Below are 18,905 nucleotides of genomic sequence, written 5' to 3' on the forward strand. Positions count from 1 at the left end.
CTGTGTTCTAGAATCCTATGTAAATTCTGCCCATTTGCATAAACCTAGGAAACATAATATTTCAGATTTTTTTTAACAGGGACCATATTAATTGAAAAGATTACGGAAGTGAAAAGGGGTCTATAGGCATATTTTAATCTCCCTTAAAACATCCCTTTTCTTAAGTACCGACATGTTTAATGTGATTTCAGAGAGACTTTTTCTTTTTTTGGAGCATCTCAAAATCAGTATCTTTAGACAACCTATGGCATAACTAAGCTTCATGCCTTTTATAAGACTCTTTGTGACTTTAACAAAGTAATGCCTCATGATGGTGATGCAGATGAAGCATTTAATCAACTCTTGATCAGTTCTTGGCATTATCATTGACTGTTTTGGGGGCCTGAGGAGGAAGTAAGTCCATTTCCAAATAGCAATAGATTGGGCTTTTAAGGTTAGAAGTTGACTAACGTTTTTAGAAGTGATCAAAGACATTTTGATGATAGTTTCTTTTACAAAGTGGAATTTGGACCAAAGGTTGTGTTCTAGTTTGCTAATGCTGCCAGAATGCAAAACATCAGAAATGGATCAGCTTTTATACAAGGGGGTTTATTTGGTTACACAGTTACAGTCTTAAGGCCATAAAGTGTCCAAGGTAATGTGTCAACAATCAGGTACCTTCACTGGAGGATGGCCAATGGTTTCTGGAAAACCTCTGTCAGCTGGGAAGGCACGTAGCTGGCGTCTGCTTAGGAGTTCTGGTTTCAAAATGGCTTTCTCCCAGGACGTTCCTCTCTAGGCTTCAGCTTCTTTCCAAAATGTCACTCTCAGTTGCTCTTGGGGCGTTTGTCCTCTCCTAGCTTCTCCAGAGTGAAAGTCTGCTTTCAAAGGCCATCTCCAAAATGTCTCTATAAGCTGAAGCTCCTCTCTCAGTTCCAGTGCGTTCTTCAAAGTGTCCCTCTTGGCTGCGGCTCCTCTTCAAAAGGTCACTCTCAGCTGCAGAGTTCCTTCTGTTTGTCAGCTCATTTATATGGCTCCAGTGATTTAATTTAGACCCACCCTGAATAGGTGGGGTAACACCTCCATGGAAATTATCCAATCAGAGTCATCACCCACAGTTGGTGGGGCACATCTGCATGGAAACACTCAAAGAATTATAATCCAATCAACACTGATACGTCTGCCCACACAAGATTACATAAAGGTAATGGCGTTTGGGGGGGCGTAATACATCCAAATCAGCACAGGTTGCATCTTTCTTAAATCACTTCTGTTTTCTGAAAACATCTTCTGAATATACCAGAAAAAAATTGTTTCATGAAAACTATAGCTTCCACCTAAGTTTTTGTTCAAGCTCTCTATAAAGAAAACCTCCAAGAGAGTGAACAGTTTGCTTTTACCCCACTCCCCTGAAGTTGACCTTGAAAGAGAGTTCAAGGCCTATTGAGGTTCTGTTGGCTCTTCAGGAGGTAACAAGAAGCATCAATGTTGGAATGGCCTCAGGAAACAGAAACTGATTTCCAAGTATTCATAATTGCCAGCAGCAGGAGCGATGGTGAGTGGTGTTCTACAGTGTAAAGTACAACTTTTGTTCACCAAAGACTGAGCCATGTCTCTCTGTCCTTAATTGGTTGAAAATCTTTATGTGATTGAAGATTAAAATAAAAAATTTAACCAATAATCAATTTCTTCTAGATGTTGGACCTTGGGGACACTATTAATGGACATGTCTGCTGTAGTGAAATTAGCATCACTGTCAACATACAAACTTACACTTTACTAAATTGACCGATGAAGGGTGTTTTTGTTAACTACACAGGAATCTGTTTTCTGTTATTCTTTTTAATGTACATATACATTATACATAAATTCTGCAGGTATAATTCACAATACTTTTTCTTAAGAATGAGATGTTCTGGTTAAGAACATTTTGATAGTTGTCAAACACATATTTCGATGCTAAAATTTTAAAAAACTTAAGGTATAATGAAATGCATTTACAACTAAAACTTCACTGAATATAATTTAGTCTTTTGTTGGTGACGTGATTCAAAAGGTTTACCAGAATAACAATGCAATGTCTCAGGGAGTTAATTATAATTATCCATTGTAAATTACATAATCATTAAAATATAATTCTATAGATAATGTTATGAGGGCTTGAATATTTCAGCTGGTTTTGGTCTTTTGTGAATATGACTTTCCTAAATAACAGGTTATCTTTTTAAAATTATAAAATTATACAGCAACCCTTAGAGATATTACCTGGGTAAAGTTAAAAGGGCCACTCACATAGTACTGAAGGCAAGGGGAATTCACATTTTTTATTTAAAAAGGTAGAGCTTTTCTATGAGAAAAATGGAGAAAAAGTAAACACTTAACTAAGCACATATTCAGGATTTTAAAATAATTTGTCTAAAGCAAACGGAAACGAGGTCATTAAAATACTGTGACCCCCTTTAACATGTACATCACCGGCTCATGACCTCTCACTGGCTTCCCGCTATCAGATCAAATCCAGCTTATCTTAAATTGATAGATTCTAGGTGTCCAATGTAGCCACCTCCTTTTCCCAACCATTCCCTTGATTTCAGATAGGTAAATACCCTATTTCTGTTACTCAGATGTGCTCAGGATGTTGGTCATGAAGGTCACCAGCCTTTAAGACCCGGACTCAAAGTTCACTTCCTCCCTAAAGTCATTTCAATGTCACATATCCTTGTGTAGTTCATCTAGTCATTAATCACCTGTGGAGATGAAGGTACTATGTACCTAAGCTCTGCCGGGCACTATGAAAGGGTGTAACCAAAAGGTGCTATTCAGCCTCCTTAACTAGACTGTAACCTCTTCAAAGACTGGACTCTTCTATATTACCCTTCTATATCTATACACCTATATTATCCACTTAGTTGGAACATAGTGGACAAGGTACAGCATGTCCCGGTTATTGAGAGGTCTGAGTGATTGTGCCAATGTGTCCAGTGTCTACGGTAAGTGAGTAATAAGTAGAGGAACCATGCTAGTCCTTGGACAAGAAATAAATATTGCCATAGGTGCCCATCTCCAGGATCCACTGTATGCAGTTCGCAAATGATAGATGAATAAATAAATGAGTGAAGAAACCACTTAGCCTTAGGGAAGGTTAGGAGACCATCAGGATGTGGTGAAGCTTTAGTTAAGTGAGAAGAGAGTCAGTGGTATTCGTATCTCCATAGCAGAAGGGACAGAGATGCCTCTTTGAGTATGGACACAGGACCATATTTCTGAGGACTCTGAAACTTGCCAACACAGAGAGCTGCAGTCCAGTGAGACAGCTGCATTTTGGCAGCTTTGTTAAGAAGAAAAAGACTTGCTGAATGAGCTAAATCTTACCTGGCCAAGAGGAATTCCCTAGTTTTATCTAAGGAATTGGAGCAGAAAACTAGACCTAAAAGCACTGGAAATGGGCCAAAATACAGTGTCAAGGAGACATCAGGGTCTAAAAATAGAAAACTAGGCAGCAAGTTAGACAGTGTAGGTATGATAAGAAGTTAGTATTTGCAAAAGACGGAGAGGAGTAAGTAGATGGTGGGGAAAAGGCCAAAGTACTGCCACCCACACTGGACTTCTCCTGCAGGGACCGTCCCAGCCAGCAGGAAGCAGTGAGGGAGATATTGACAGGGCCTACAGTCCAGCCTCAGTTTAATCCAAATCTTCGCTTCGAATTATCAACAGCATTAATATGAAGAACACTGTCCCAAATTTAAAAACAGGTTATGTTCCTAAAGCTCATTCATAAGTTGATTGGTAACTGAAATATTTCCTCAAGAAATTATTTTAGGTTAAATCACACATGTAGGCCAAATCATAAAAGTCTATTTATTCTATATGTACCTGAAGTTTATCCCTCTATACAGCTGTTTCAGTTGTTTCTAATTACCCCATATGTCCCAGTTACTTAGGCGACCTGAGAAATTACTCTAAAACTTGCAGGCTTAAAACAACTTTTATTTTGTTCATGAATCTGAAACTTGGGCAGGGCTTAGCAGGGATGGCTCACTTCTGGTAGACCTGGCATAAGGAGGGTAGGGGGGCTTGAAAGCTGGGGGTTGGAATCACCTGAAGACATGATCACTCATGTATCTGGCAGTTGATAGTGGATGTTGGCTGAGATGCCTACATCTGGCCTCTCTCTATGACCTGGGCTTCCTCACAACCTGGTGGCTGTGTTCCAAGGGTGAATGTCATGCATGAGAGAGCCAAAGAACACCCCAAGAGAAAAAGAAGTTGTATTCTTTTTTATGATCTAGCATTGCAAATCATCTAGCATTACTTCCACTATAGTCTATTGGTTGGACCGATCACAAGCCCATTCATGTTAAAGGAGAGGGCAAATAGATTCCACTTCTTGATGGATAGTGGCAAGGTTCTAGAAGAGCATGCAGGAGCAGAAACACTTGCTATGGCAATTTTTGGAGAATACGATCTGCCACAACATATAGCATAACTTCTAGGGACAATGCAATATATTCCAACTTGACAGGCAATATAGCATTGTGGATAAAAAAGCTAGGCCTCTAGAGCCAAATGCTAGATAAGAGATCCATTATATACACTTGTGTGACACTGGGCAATCTGCTTAAGCTCTCTGTGCCTCAGCTAAGTGTTAGGCTGTTTAACATCAAGAACACACCTCCTCCTACTTTGGCAGTGATACTTCCTGGCTGCCCGGGAGAGAATGGTGGTGGTGGCAGCACTACCAGAGCTAGAAAATTAACAATAACAGTTTACATTATTGAGTAGCCAATATCTGTTAGTCACCGTGTCAAGTAAGGTACTAATATTATCCACTAATAATAAAACTGTGATTTAGGTAACCTGCTCAAAGCAACATTAACAAGTGGTTGTGACAGGATTTGTCCCAGGACAGATTAAACAGAAGGAGTCAGAGCCCTTCTCTCAAAACTGATTTGTGAGGTGAGTGAAAACAAGAACAATAATGGATTATGCTATTGGAATTTAGGGGCTATTTACTACACAGTGAGCCTATCCTTAATGGGTTCGTACAGGGAAGATGGGGTAGATACACTAGGGCATCACTGACTCAGCTATTCTTTTCGTAAGATAAGAAGTCAGTATTTGTAAAAGACAGGGTATTCGCATAACAGAAAAATCACTCTCTAGGTCAGTCCCTACTAGTTCGATATGTCTTCTGAACTAGAACACAAATAGTCTTTCGGCCCACTGGGAGCAGGGCTGGGAGTACCAACCTGGAATTCCTGACACCGATATGAACAGATTACTCACCAATTAGGCTGACTGTTCACCAGCTAGAGAATGCCTCTACTAAGGTTTGGTTGTTGTGTAAAATCTCTTGGTTTCCAGGTTGTTTGTTTTTGTGTGTGTGTGTGTGTGTGTGTGTGTGTGTTTTCTTTTAGTAAAGATTTTTTTTTTGACTGTAGCAGCCAGCATGGCGGTAAGAGAGGGTACCATGCATTGTTGGTACACATCGGTCTCTGGGCAGATGCTCTATCCAGTTAGACTGTAAGCTCCAGGAGGGCAGGGGCTTGCTGGTCTTGTTCTCCACAGTGTCCCTGGTATCTGCTCCAATGCCAGCCTCAAAGTAGGTGCACAAAATTTGTCGTATGCATCAAAGACTGACTGTTTGAATGAAAGCTCAAGCAAACAAAGGTCAGAAATCCCTAAAATAACCTGGTCTCTTTGGGCTAGTGACATATATGACTCAAGGATCCACTAGAGGTGCACCCAAAATGCCTAGAATGATACAGTGAACGCAGTAGCCAGTTGGTAAGCATTTGCTTATTGAGTGATTCTGCCTCATGCTGCACCTGATCCATCATCAAGATAAGACACGGGAAGATGATGGATGGGATAACTTCTGTGAGTTATTTTTCATTTTCTCTCCAAGGATATTGTAAATATGGTCGTCACAAAATCAATCATGGTTTCAATTGCATGAATCATATGAAAGGCTGTGGGAGTCAGCTGAGCAGACAGCCAAAGAATATCAACACTTTTTTTGACATTTACCTCTAATAGAGTTTAAATTCACGAAAGCAAGGAAAATCCAGAATCATCCTTAAAAAAATGCATCCTTGCATAAAAACAGTATGCAGCCTTTTGTCTTCCTCCAGTAACTGAGGCAGAATTCAGAAAATCTAGACAATTCTCCCTTTAGGAAAGAAAGGTAGCAACTGGAAGATACTTCAGATTAGAGATTTTTTCCCCCACAAGTCAAATTAGGACTTCAATGTGATCTGAGTATATTATGTTTTACTTTAATGCAAACTAAATTTTAAAGGGATGCTGCATCTCTGATTAAAGGCATTTACAGAAATAAATCCAAAAATACTAAGCTCACCACAGAGATAAAAGAACAGACTGTCTTTAGTTTGGAAAATGTGGCTCCAGCAAATTTAAATATTTATCATGTAAATTTTATACCAAAGTCTTAATGAGCACTAACTGTTATGGTACCACTTCTGGGAACAATATAAAATACTATAGTTTGGAATGCTATTTCTAGTTGGAATTCCATCACAGGCACCATTTAAATAAAAGCCGACTTCATGAAAGTAATGGCACATTCCATTCTGAACTCAAAATCCCAAACACCTGCCTCAAAGAAGCAAACAGCACAGCCCAGACTCAAGGGATTTTAGATTTTTCCCAAGTTTCTTTATCAAATTGCCACCAAGACTTTAAGCCCCCAAGCAGGTGTTCTTTTCTGATCCAAAGAATGAGAAATGTTTGAAAAATCCTCTTTCGTAATTCCCCCTGAGTACAAACAAAGAAAATTTTCTAAGCTTTCATTTCAAATGTTAGAGATTTGGACAGAGTTTAAACATCAGTTTGTGCAAAACGCCATAGCTCTAACTCTCTTACGCTGAGATTGTGGGTGCTGATGTAATAGAAAGGATGGCGTTATATACTCCGAACGTGGGGCTGGGAAGGCAGTGATACACAGCGGCGGCCAACCAAGTGAAGTTTCCCAGTTAGTGTAAAAGGAAAATCAGGCAGTTTCTTGTACACATTGAAAGGGAATTGGGGACTGAGACAACTGCTTACATAAGCCACACCAACTAATAAATAATATTAATGCCTCCTGAGTTGGTCTGAAATATCCAGTAAGATAAAGAAGGTTCTGCATTCAGATGACTTGGGAAGTATATCCACTTTCCACTTTATCCCAGAGGTCTCTGGCAGATAAACCTTCAAGATTCCGCATGTCAAGCTGGAATTAACCTTAAAATTTATTAATTCAAACACAGGCATGTGCTGTGAAAAGTCACGTAAATTCTTTAATGCTTGTTTCAAATATTGTGAGCTTACCTTTGCAGTATTTTTTCAGGTCCGATCTCATATAACATCCTGCCTTCTTCCTAAAAGTACTAGTTGCTTATCTTCTCTGAGTGGAGGATAAAGGTCCCTTTGTAAATAGCTATAGTTTTTCATGCTCCATGGTTTTAACTTGCATAACTTGCATTAAAACCAGGAGTTTTTCCTCTTAATCCCTAACCAATCAGGTAAGAGTTTCTCAAGCCAAGTAACATAAGATTGAAAATGGATTTCGAGGATGAAAAGAAAAGAATGCTACAGTTTGGTAGCTGTATGGACACCTCATCTCTTTTGAAAGAGAATATAGAGAATATTGTGAAATTAACATATTCAGAGAACAAAATCAAATGCGGCAGAACTGAATGTTGAAATTATGCTGTGAATTTTGTCCAGTCTAGTTCTGTTACCTTTTGGCCTTACTAGCTTATATCTCAATTTAACTCAGAGGTGGAAAGAATTCAAGGAGGTTTGGGAACTTGTATAGAAAAAATATTCCATCTTCAGTTTCACTAATCTCAAACTGAAATTTAGTATTTCTTTCAACTAAAATGTTGGCCATAAACTGAAGGACCTGTGACTTTGTTGCCAAGAGAAATAACAGATATTTTCACATCACATTACAGTTGTTGTAGATATCTTAAAATACCTTTTACACTCATCACTACTTCAAAATTATGGTAGTTATTATACCTGCTGCTAGTAGGCATTATTTATTAATATATTAATAATAAAGTACATATCACATTTTTCCAAAAATGTGAATATTGGTATTTCAATAAACATGGTTTTCTTTGTAATCCTGCAAACTTTACTGTATGCATTTAAAAATATCTTTCTTAGAAGAGCCTATAAGCTTCAACAGGCTGCCAAACAGGTCTATGGCACCAAAAAGGTTAAGAATCCCTGAAACTATACACAAAGGATTAAATAATGCAAGGGCCACGTTTCTAGAGTAAATTATTCCTTGCAAATATCTTTTGAAGCTGAAACAAACTTGACCTTGAAATCAACATTCGCATTGCTGTAAATAGATGATTCTGATGAGAACCATTTTTTTTTCTTATTTTGCCATAAGAAAAGACCTGTAGATTCTAGAGCACCTCTGTTTTTATAACATAATTGTTTTCTTCTAGTGATGATCTTTATCACAGATATCTTGCCATTGACATGGAATTGTTCTCTGGTATTTCATGATGCTGAAATACAGTCTATTTCATAACACTGAATACAATTATTTTATCATTTTAATATAAGAAACCATAGAAGGAGCACCAAGAAAATCTTTGCTACCTGGAAAAACCAAAATGAAATTCCTTATTTAAAGTAAAAGAAGTAAGCATCAAAGTGTTTCTCCATCAAAAATAATGCTTTTAAATGATAGTGTTACTGGTCCTATCCATGCACCACTGAAATGTTGCACATCAATTTACACATTTCTTGGGGTGTTAAGAATATGGCCTCTAGGTTATTATAATTATGAGATAAATTAAATGATGAGATGCTATCTAAGTGGATGTGCCTTGAACGTAAGCACATTGGACTTTTTCAGAAATCCTCCATGGGAGCCCTGGCCCAGAAAAGATATATCAAATGCCAGCAAGTTAAAAGAATATTCACTCATCGAAAACTAACGAGAAATTACTGATATACCCACAATTAGTCACTCATCACTGCAGCTAAATACTGTTCAAAATTCTCACCTCCATGACTAAAATAAATGTGAACCATTGGGATTCTGAAACCAACACAGAACATAAAAAATTAAGAACAATATATTCTTTAAAAAATTGGGATAGAATTCATACCCCATTATATGTATATTCTTCATATATATAGTTAAACCTTTTTTCCTACTCCTCAGTTACTATGTTATATGTAGTGCTCTAAAATTTGTCTTGTTTTCTATTAAACTTTTAAGGTTTAGAAATCTGATTACATATCTTGGTTTTAATTAACTCAATTTGCAGAAGTTTTCTGTGAATTACAAGCTACAAAACAATCCAACTTGTGTGCAGTGAAAGAATATCCAAAATTACTAAACTTGGGAAGGAAAAGAATGATGACAATGCAAACAAAACAATTTGCATCACATAATGTTATAAGAGTAAAGAGATTTATAATCACAACTATCAAATTATTCTTCCAAGATCTGAAGAAAATTTTTAGTGATTGTCTGTATATGAGTTAAAGACCTATAGTTTTAGGACTTTATATATAGTAGGACTATTAGTTTCTTTTCTAGGTAACTATCTAGTTATTTCAATTACTTATTTTTCTTTCTCTTTTTTCTCTTCTTTTCTTTCTCATTATTCCTTTGCAAAGGCTATCCAATGCCATTCTCGTTACAGCTGAATTTTCTGGGGAGGACACTGAAAATGTGCCCTTTGCTCTAGCAACCAAAACACAACTGTATGTACACATATAAGAGGTTCCACCCTAACTTCCTTGGCATAACTTCCTTGGCATATTCCAGATTATTTTTCTCTACACAGGAAGCTGTTGACAGTTTTCCCTGGTATTTTCAGCATAACAAATGCCTTATTTATCAGAAAAACTCCAACTTTTTTTCAAACTATAATATCCTTTCATGCTGTTCCTACTGTTGCTAATTATGAATGCTGCAGATAGCAACCAAATTTTAAACTATTCTAGGCTGATTCAGAATAGGGTAGCAATTGTAAAAAAGCAAGTTAGTAACACATTACAAGGTTATGCCGGAGTTTTTAAACCCAGAACAATGCTGAAGAGAAGATTCCTGGAATTCAACGGGGAAAATCTGGCTCAAGGCAAGATCTGTATCTCTAAATAATATTATGTTAGCAAGTGTTGAGCAAGAAGGTGATTACATTTTAACCTACTGCACAACATTAATCTAAATTTAACCAAATTCCAGAGACTCAGCACAAAATTAGCAATAGAAGCTGCTTCACATTTTTTCCCAATACAACAATAATTGCTCATGAAGACAAACTTGTAGGAGGAAAGAGAGAGGGGAAAACCACAATGAGCTTTAAAAACATCTAACGATTATATATAAAGCAAACTAGTTACCTCACACAGAAGAAGTGCAAGATTTAACAGCCCATGCTCTGCAGCCACTGGGAAGCGCCAGCAGCAGCAGCAGCGGTAGAGAGAGCCGCAGCGGTGGAGGGAGGAGCTGCAGCGGCAGCGTCCAGCATCCACCAGCGTCTCACAAGCCTTTGACTGTGTGGACTCAGCCACAGACTCTGCCTCCAGCTGACGTCAAAGTCCCTGTCACATGGCCAGATGAAAGCCAAGAGAGCATTGGTTGTCGTAGCAACCACAGAATGGCTCTGAAATTATTTCAATAGGTCATCTGTCACTGTGTGTGTGTGTGTGTGTGTGTGTGTGTGTGTGTATCTGTCACTGTGTGTGTGTGTGTGTGTGTGTGTGTGTGTGTGTGTGTGTGTGAGAGAGAGAGAGAGAGAGAGAGAGAGAGGGAACATGTACTCCCCCCAGCCCCCCAGCCATCAAGGGCAGCTCCCTGACAACCTCACCAACCAAAGTTGTGACTCAGGAGAGCCTACAACTTTCCTCTTTAAGACTTCAGTGTCTTTTCCTTACATTTACTTGCAGGGAAATGCATGCCTCTCTGAAGTCCCCTTTGGACTTGTTATCAGCAGCGTCAAGCATGGGTCTCTCTGCAGAACAAAAGGAAAGAAACTAAAAAATTCTAGAGGTAGTTTTCTCAGCTAATTAAATTTATTTTTAAGAAAATGAATAAAAACAGAAGCTCAAAGGGTGGAGTGGAAGAAAAGATATTTTTAAAATATATAAGAAGAAACTGCATAGGTGTACTTAGACCATGCTAGTGAGGTAAAGAAAAACAAGGAGCTGTGGGTGGTGGACCAGAGACAGATGAAAGAGTCTAACAGTTTTGCAGCACGTAGGTTGTGGAAATAGGTAAGATGAATTCGAAATTCCTGCACTGGAAAATGTCTACACAAGAATTATGACCAAGAGAGTTTCAAAAGAGCACTACTTTAAAAAAAAACCTCATGATGAAGTTTAAAACCTTTTTGGACCTCTGCTTTGGGGCTGCCACAAAGTTGCCAAACCTTCCCCTCCTAAATCCGCTCATTCACACCCCTTTGCTGGGACTCACCATTGAGTAAATGGGTTAGTGCCCCACAAACAGAGTTCAAAGAAAGCTAGAGCAGCCAAATATAGGCTAGTCCAATTATGCCTTCTAACTTCAGCTTCATTTCCTTTAGGACCACTCTAACATAGTTTTAACTCTGCACACATAACTTATTTCTGAGTTAATGTTCCTTCTTAATTAACAGGAAGCCAATTAAATAAAATTAAATGAAAGTCACAGGATGGTACTTTGAAAGAAGACATTCAGAAAATGTATTCCCAATCAAAGGGCAAAAGAGTGAAAAGGAAGGGAAGAAGAGTTTGCTGTCAAAACCCTAAAGACCTTTCCATGCTAGGGTTATCAGGATTTCTATTCTGGTTTCTTAAAAAAAATAAATAAATAAGGTAGCCTGGGGTGCTGCAAACTATAAATGAAATCTAAGCAAGCTGGACAGATTACATTTCCGTGGCTGTAAAAGAATGAAATTTCTCCAGTTCAAATTAGAAGTTGCTTCTTTAACAATATGATTAATGTCCAAACTGCTTGGCCACAGAACCCTCCTAATATAGCTTCCTTGTCATCATTTTTTTAACTTCTGTTCCAGCCCCAGCTGGGAGAAAAGACATACTTTTATTCAAAAAGTTATTTTCCTGATGCTATTAGCTATAGCACTGTGAAAGTAAAATCAAACTGTTATGAACTTTTCCCCACTAATTTCAGATTAATGGCACTTGGGAACTAAGCTTTTTGAACAAGGACAATTGGCTCACTGAATCCAGTGTCTATCAAAATGTGTCAGAATAAGTCTCACACAGGGCCTAATTCAGCAACACCCACAATTCACGTTTTGGCAATTTGTTCCAGTTATAGTTCTGGTTTTCTGTTCAGAGATGCACATTACAGTAATGGGATGAGGGTGGGGGGTGGGGTGGGGAGGAGAGACAAAGCATATTCCTTTAAACTTCCAGAACTTCTCGTTCACTATGCTGCCTGGCTTATCAACTCTTGATTCCAAATCCATCGCTGCCAAAACAACTCTTCCTCCTTTTTATGCAGCTTCAACATCTAATGGTGTAAAATTGCAATGCCTCACTTTGCCAATAGGAGATGTCCTTTGAAACAAGTTTTACTTCTAAAAATTCCTTAAATTAGGGTTTCAAATTTATTAGTTTGAAAATTAGCACTTTTTCATTTTGATACCATTTTTAGGGCTAAGTATACTTACTACATACTGAGTTGTGCTTAAACTTATTATAAGTTAAAATAATCAGCTTACCAACCTTAAAAATCAAACATGGATGCATGTAACCCCTTTTTCTGTACAGCATACTTCCAACCTGCCAGGACTCATTCCCCGTTGCAAATTACTTTGGATCAGAGATTCCTTTACAGTTAAGGAAGCTACCTATCTTCTGCAGAGTTAAAACCATAATGCTAATCTCTTTGGAGCTCAGGTTTCTACCAATTTGGCTAATTAATCCAAATGTAGTTGAAAGTATCATAGGAAATGAGGGCCTTCTCCAATCACAGCCCACCATATTGAAAAGAACATTTTTCATTTTATTTTTTAAATGACAATTCCTTTTTTTTTTAAGGTGAAAATGAGATTCACTGAATTTAAAAATATCCATTCAAAAAAAGGTTCTTCACTATAGTTTTCACTTGCTGTATGAAAGTTAAGCCTGCCTATTATTTTCTTTAATTCATTTTATTGAGATACATTCACATACCATGCAGACATACAAAACGAATTGTACATTCAATTGTTCACAGTACCATTACATAGTTGTGCATTCATCACCAAAATCAATCCCTGACACCTTCATTACCAACACACAAAAATAACAAGAATAATAATTAAAGAAAAAGAACAATTAAAGTAAAAAACACTGGGTGCCTTTGTTTGTTTTTTTCCTTCCCCCATTTTCTACTCATCCATCCATACACTGGACAAAGGAGACTGTGGTCCATATGGCTTTCCCAATCACATTGTCACCCCTCATAAGCTACATTTTTATACAATTGCCTTCAAGATTCATGGGTTCTGGGTTGTAGTTTGATAGTTTCAGGTATTTACTGCTAGCTACTCCAATTCACTAGAACTTAAAAAGAGTTGTCTATATTGTGTGTAAGAGGGCCCACCAGAGTGACCTCTTGGCTACTTTTGGAATCTCTCTGCCACTGTAGCTTATTTCATTTCCTTTCACATCCCCCTTTTGGTCAAGAAGATGTTCTCCATCCCACGATGCTGGGTCTACATTCCTTCCTGGGAGTCATATTCCACATTGCCAGGGAGATTCACTCCCCTGGGTGTCAGATCCCACGTAGCAGGGAGGGCAGTGAGTTCACCTGCCAAGTTGACTTAACTAGAGAGAGAGGGCCACATCTGAGCAACAAAGAGGCATTTGGGAGGAGGCTTTTAGGCACAATTATAGGGAGGCCTAGCCTCTCCTTTGTAGCAAATGCCTGCCTATTATTAGTTTGACTATTTTGCCTGAAAGAACTGGTAAATACCACTAAACAAGAAGTTTGACTAGAGTTCATACACCTGAACTGACAAGGTGGTTGGGGCATGAGTAGACAACTGTCATCTGCCTTTTACTCAAGATCCTTAGGCAGAGATGTGCTGTCTTCTCTCTCACCATTAGCGGGAAGGACATGGACCTGTTGTTTGAAGGCACTGAGTTCAAATCTCATCTTTCTTATAGTGGGACCTTGGGCAGGTTACTTAAGTTCTTTCAGCCTCAATGCCTACCCTCTAAGGTTGTTGTGAGGATTATAAAATTGATGTATTATAAAGTTTGATACACTACCACAGCATGACTCAATGTGCATTTTATTTCTTATTTATCAGCCTGACTTTCTGAAAAGTCTGTGATAAGCTTTACAGAAAGGACAGAATCTTATTCATACCTATGTACCCATTGTTAGCACAAGGCCCAGAACATAATGAGTGCCCAATAAATGTTGTTTAATGACTCAACTATAGAGAATAAATGCTGAGCAATAGAAAGAAATGGTTCCTTTCTCATCCTCTAAGAGAGAACAGAGAGCCACCCTCTCAAAAAAAAAAAGAAAGAAAAACAACAACAAAGAAAACAAAGAAAAGCAAAAAGCAAAAATGTCAAGTTATTACATTTTTCAAGGATTTGCCCTATTTGCTTACTGAGTAAATCAAATTTATTCCTACCATATCATAGATATTTATTATGATTGTACATTAAGTTGTATGTGGATATATATTATGGCTTTTGATGTTGATGTTGGATATTCTACATTAACTAACATTGATTGGGCATATACTACATGTAGAAACTTGGTCTAAGGGCTGTACATAATAATTTTATGAGGTAGGTACTATTATTATCCACATTTCACAACCAAAGAAACTGATGCATGGAGCAATTAAATAATGTGCCCACTTAGAAAATGGCAGAACCACTATTTATGCCTAGGAAGAGTGGCTTCATATACTTTTTTTTTTTTAATTAAATTCAGTTTTATTGAAATACATTCACACACCATACAATCATCCATGGTATACAATCCACTGTCCACAATATGATAACATAGGGCTTCATATACTTTTGGAAATAATTTATATCTGATATATTTTCAGAAAGAATTGAATTATTTCCTCCATTTATTTCACACTTTAAGGTTGTTTTTATTTTAATTTCTTGTGAGGGGAAGTAGGCTAACTTATCTTTACAGCAACTGGAAACTCCAAATATTCTAATCCAAGCCTTTGCCTAAGTAGCAATCTGGGAGAAAAATCTGGTGAGGAAGGTTTGAATCAAGGGAAATTAGCAAAGTGAAAGTAGCCAGAATAAAACTATGATGGAGTAGCTTGTATTTAAACCAATGCTCTCACTTAGAATACCTAAAATAACTGGATTTTTTTAAAAGCTGTTTGGAGGCATCAAAGAGTAACCAAGGCAAATAACTGTAATTAGAATGTTCAAAGATACAGATGACACAAAAAGTGAAAAATTAAAAGAGAAATATATGAAAATTCAAGAACTGAAAACTACAATAGCTGAAGTTATTAACAAAATAGATGTGTCTAAGAGCAGAGAAGACACAACAGAGGAGAAAATTATTAAAATGAAAGGTTGGTAGACAATAACCAGACTGAAGCATGATGAAAAGGAAAGAATGGAAAATACAGAAAAGAATGTAAGAGATTCTTGGGACATTATGAAAAGGCTAACATGTGGATTTGGAGTCCTGAAAGAAGAGGAAAGAGAGAGAATAGATCAGAAGCAGTATGTAATATAATTGGCTGAGGAATTTCCAAAACTTCCAAAATATACCAAGCCATAGATTTAAGATGCCCTATTAAACCCAAACAGCATAACTACAAAGAAAATCACACATGGACACAGAATAATGAGAATCCTGGGTTTTCTTTTGGATATATATGTCAGACTTGGAGCTGAAGAAGTAAAAAATTCAGAAATACACAAACTGCAGAGAAAAAAAATGCCCCAAGACTCTTCTCTCTAGCCAAAGGATCAGAAAATGAGCTTCTAGCAAAATAGAAAAAAATTTAGAAAATGCATGATTTACTCTAGCCAAACACCACAGAATAAAATGTGGCCCCACCCCACCCACACCAGGAAGGGCTCAGTGTGTCACCTAGATTTCCATACTTGTGAGATGTAATGAGATGCCCCAAGCTTCCCACCAAGATGGTGTCAGAGAAGGCCAAGAAAGGAGTCAGGACTTTCATCCCCTCTGACTGAAAATGAGACCCCCTTTGCTGTCATGTCAGTGACAATCATGCGGGGAGACTTGCCTTCCACCCCTATCTAATAGTAATGAGTTGCTCCTCTACTCCTCACTGGGTTGGTGTCAGAGGAGGCCTAGTGGAGAGTCAGTGCTTTCACCATGACCCAATGGTAATAAGGCCAACCCACTGCAGTGCCAGTGCAGACCATGTAGTGTGGCACTGGAACATGCAGCTCTGCCCAGTAATAATGAGAGCCCCCCCACCTCACATCCCATTAAAGGCCAAATGGGGAACCTAGACTTCTACATCAACCTGGCAGTAATGAGGCACCACCTCTCCAACCCTTCTGGAGTTGTATCAGACAAAGACAACTAAAGTAGAAGTTTAAATAAGATCTAGAGTCTCATAACATAATACAAAATGGTCCAGGTTTCAATAAAATATCACTGGCTATACTAAGAACCAGAAAGACCTCAAACTGAATGAAAAAAAAAATCAATAGATGGCAGAGATACTAGAATTATCTGACAAAGATTCAAAAGCAGCTATGATAAAAATGCGTCACAAGAAATTACAAATACTCTTAAAATAAATGAAAAAGTTGAAAGCCACAGCAAATAAATAGAAAGCCTCCACAAAGAAACAGAAGATATATAGAAGAACCAAATGGAAATTTTAGAACTGAAAAATAAAATAACTGAAATAAAATCCTCAGTGAATGGGTGCAACAGTGGAATGGAGAGGCCAGAGGAAAGAATTAGTGAACTGGAAGACAGAACAATAGAAATTACCCCGTCTACATTACACAGAGAAAATGGATATCAAAAAACAGATGAGCACAGCATTAGATTATTATGCTATAACAAAAGACCTAACATTCACATTGTGGAGTCTTAGAAGAAAGGGGATGGAGTGCAGGGCTGATAAAGTAGTCAAAGAAATAATGACTAAAAACTTTCCAAATTTGGCAAGAGACAAAATCTTACAGATTCAAAAAACTAAGTGAACCCCAAGTAGGATTAACCCAAAGAAATCCACACCAAGACACATCATAGTCAAACTTCTGAAAAAGAAAGACAAAGGAAAAAAATTGTAAAAGCAGCTACAGAAAAATGATACCTTAGCTATAGGAGAAAATGATTTGAATGATGGTGGATTTCTCATCACAAAGTATGCTAGAAGGAAGCAGCACATTTTTCAAGTCCTTAAAGAAAAGAATTATCAACCCAGAACCCTATACGGAACCAAAATATCCTTCAGAAATGAAAGGGAAATCAAGACATTCTGAGAATAAGGAAAGCTAAAAAGAATTTGTAGCCAGCAAACTACCCTAAAAGAATGACTAAACATAGTTTTTTAAACAGAAAGGGAATGATAAAAGAAGTAACCTTGTAACATCAGGGAGAAAGAAAGAATGGTAAGCAAAAATATGGATAAATATACTAGATTTTCCTTCTCTTCTTGAGTTTCCTAAACTATGTCTGACAGTTGAAACAAAAATTATGTACTAATGTATAAATATAACAACAGAAATCAGACATTAAAACAGTAAATGATAGAGAAAATTAATGAAACAAAGAGCTGATTATTTGAAAATATCAATTAAATTTACAAATCTCTAGCAACATTGATAATGGAATAAAAGAGTGAACAACCAATATACCAAAAACAGGAATGGAACAGGGGATATCACTACAGACCTTGAAGATATCAAAAAGATAATAAACGTATTCTGTGAACAACTGTACACCCATAAAATTGACCACGTAGATGAAATGGATCAATTTCTTGAAAAAAACAGACTACCAGAAGTCATCAAATATGAAATAAATCATTTGACTAGCCCTATAACTATTGAGGAGATTGGATTAATAATTTTAAAACTCTCCAAAAGAAATCTCTAGTCCCAGATAGTTTCAGTGGGGAATTCTACCAAACGTTTAAAGAAGAATCAGCACTAAGTATACATAATCTATTCCAGAAAATAAAAGAAATGGGAACACTCTTGCAACCGTTTTATGAAAGTATTACACTGATGCCAAAACCAAACAAAGGCAATAGCAAAAAGAAAACTACAGAAAAATATCACTCATGAATATGGATGCAAAAATCATTAACAAAATATTAGCAAGTAGAATTCACTCATATGTATAAAGAATTATACACCCTAACCAAGTAGTGTTTATTCCAGTGATGCAAGGCTCATATGATATTTGAAAATCAATCAATGTATTCTGCCATACTCACAGATCAAAGAAGAAAATCACATAATTATATCAACCGATGAAGGAAAAGCATATGACAAAATTCAACACACATTCATGTTAAAAACTCACAGTAAAATGGGAATAGAGGGGAACATTCTAAACTTGAAGAACATCTACCAAACCCTGAGGGTAACTTAATACTTGACAGTGAAAAACTAAATGCTTTCCACCTAAGATCAAGAACAAGGCAAGGGTGTGCATTTTCAGCATTTTATTCATCAATGTGATACAGGTTCCAGCCAGTGCAAACAGGCAAGAAAAAGAAACTAAAGACAGAGTTCAGAAATAAATAAATAAAACAGTCTCTATTTGCAAATAAAAGTATTATCCATGTAGCAAATCCAAATGAATCTACAAAAATCAAAGCAAAAAAAAGCAAACTCCTAGTACTAATACGTGAACTCAACATGGCCACAGGATACAAGATAAATATATAAGAATCAATTGTATTTCTACACAATAGTGATAAACTTTATATATATAT

The 18,905-nt window shown here is 37.2% G+C and overlaps 1 protein-coding gene across 4 annotated transcripts in view; it reads right to left on the reverse strand.

Moving 5' to 3' along the window:
* The window catches only part of NCALD (neurocalcin delta), a 313,506-nt gene that overhangs the window by 83,148 nt on the left and 211,453 nt on the right, over positions 1–18,905 (reverse strand). Inside the window, exon 1 of one of the 4 annotated variants that reach the window (XM_037802657.1) lies at positions 10,369–10,539. The exons of the other annotated variants lie outside the window; for them this stretch is intronic. The gene's annotated coding sequence lies outside the window, so the exon portion shown is untranslated. Of the gene's footprint in view, positions 1–10,368; positions 10,540–18,905 lie in introns of those variants that run through there. 4 annotated transcript variants of the gene reach the window in all.

This window comes from Choloepus didactylus, chromosome 14 (genome assembly GCF_015220235.1).
Source record: "Choloepus didactylus isolate mChoDid1 chromosome 14, mChoDid1.pri, whole genome shotgun sequence".
Taxonomy (NCBI): domain Eukaryota; kingdom Metazoa; phylum Chordata; class Mammalia; order Pilosa; family Megalonychidae; genus Choloepus; species Choloepus didactylus.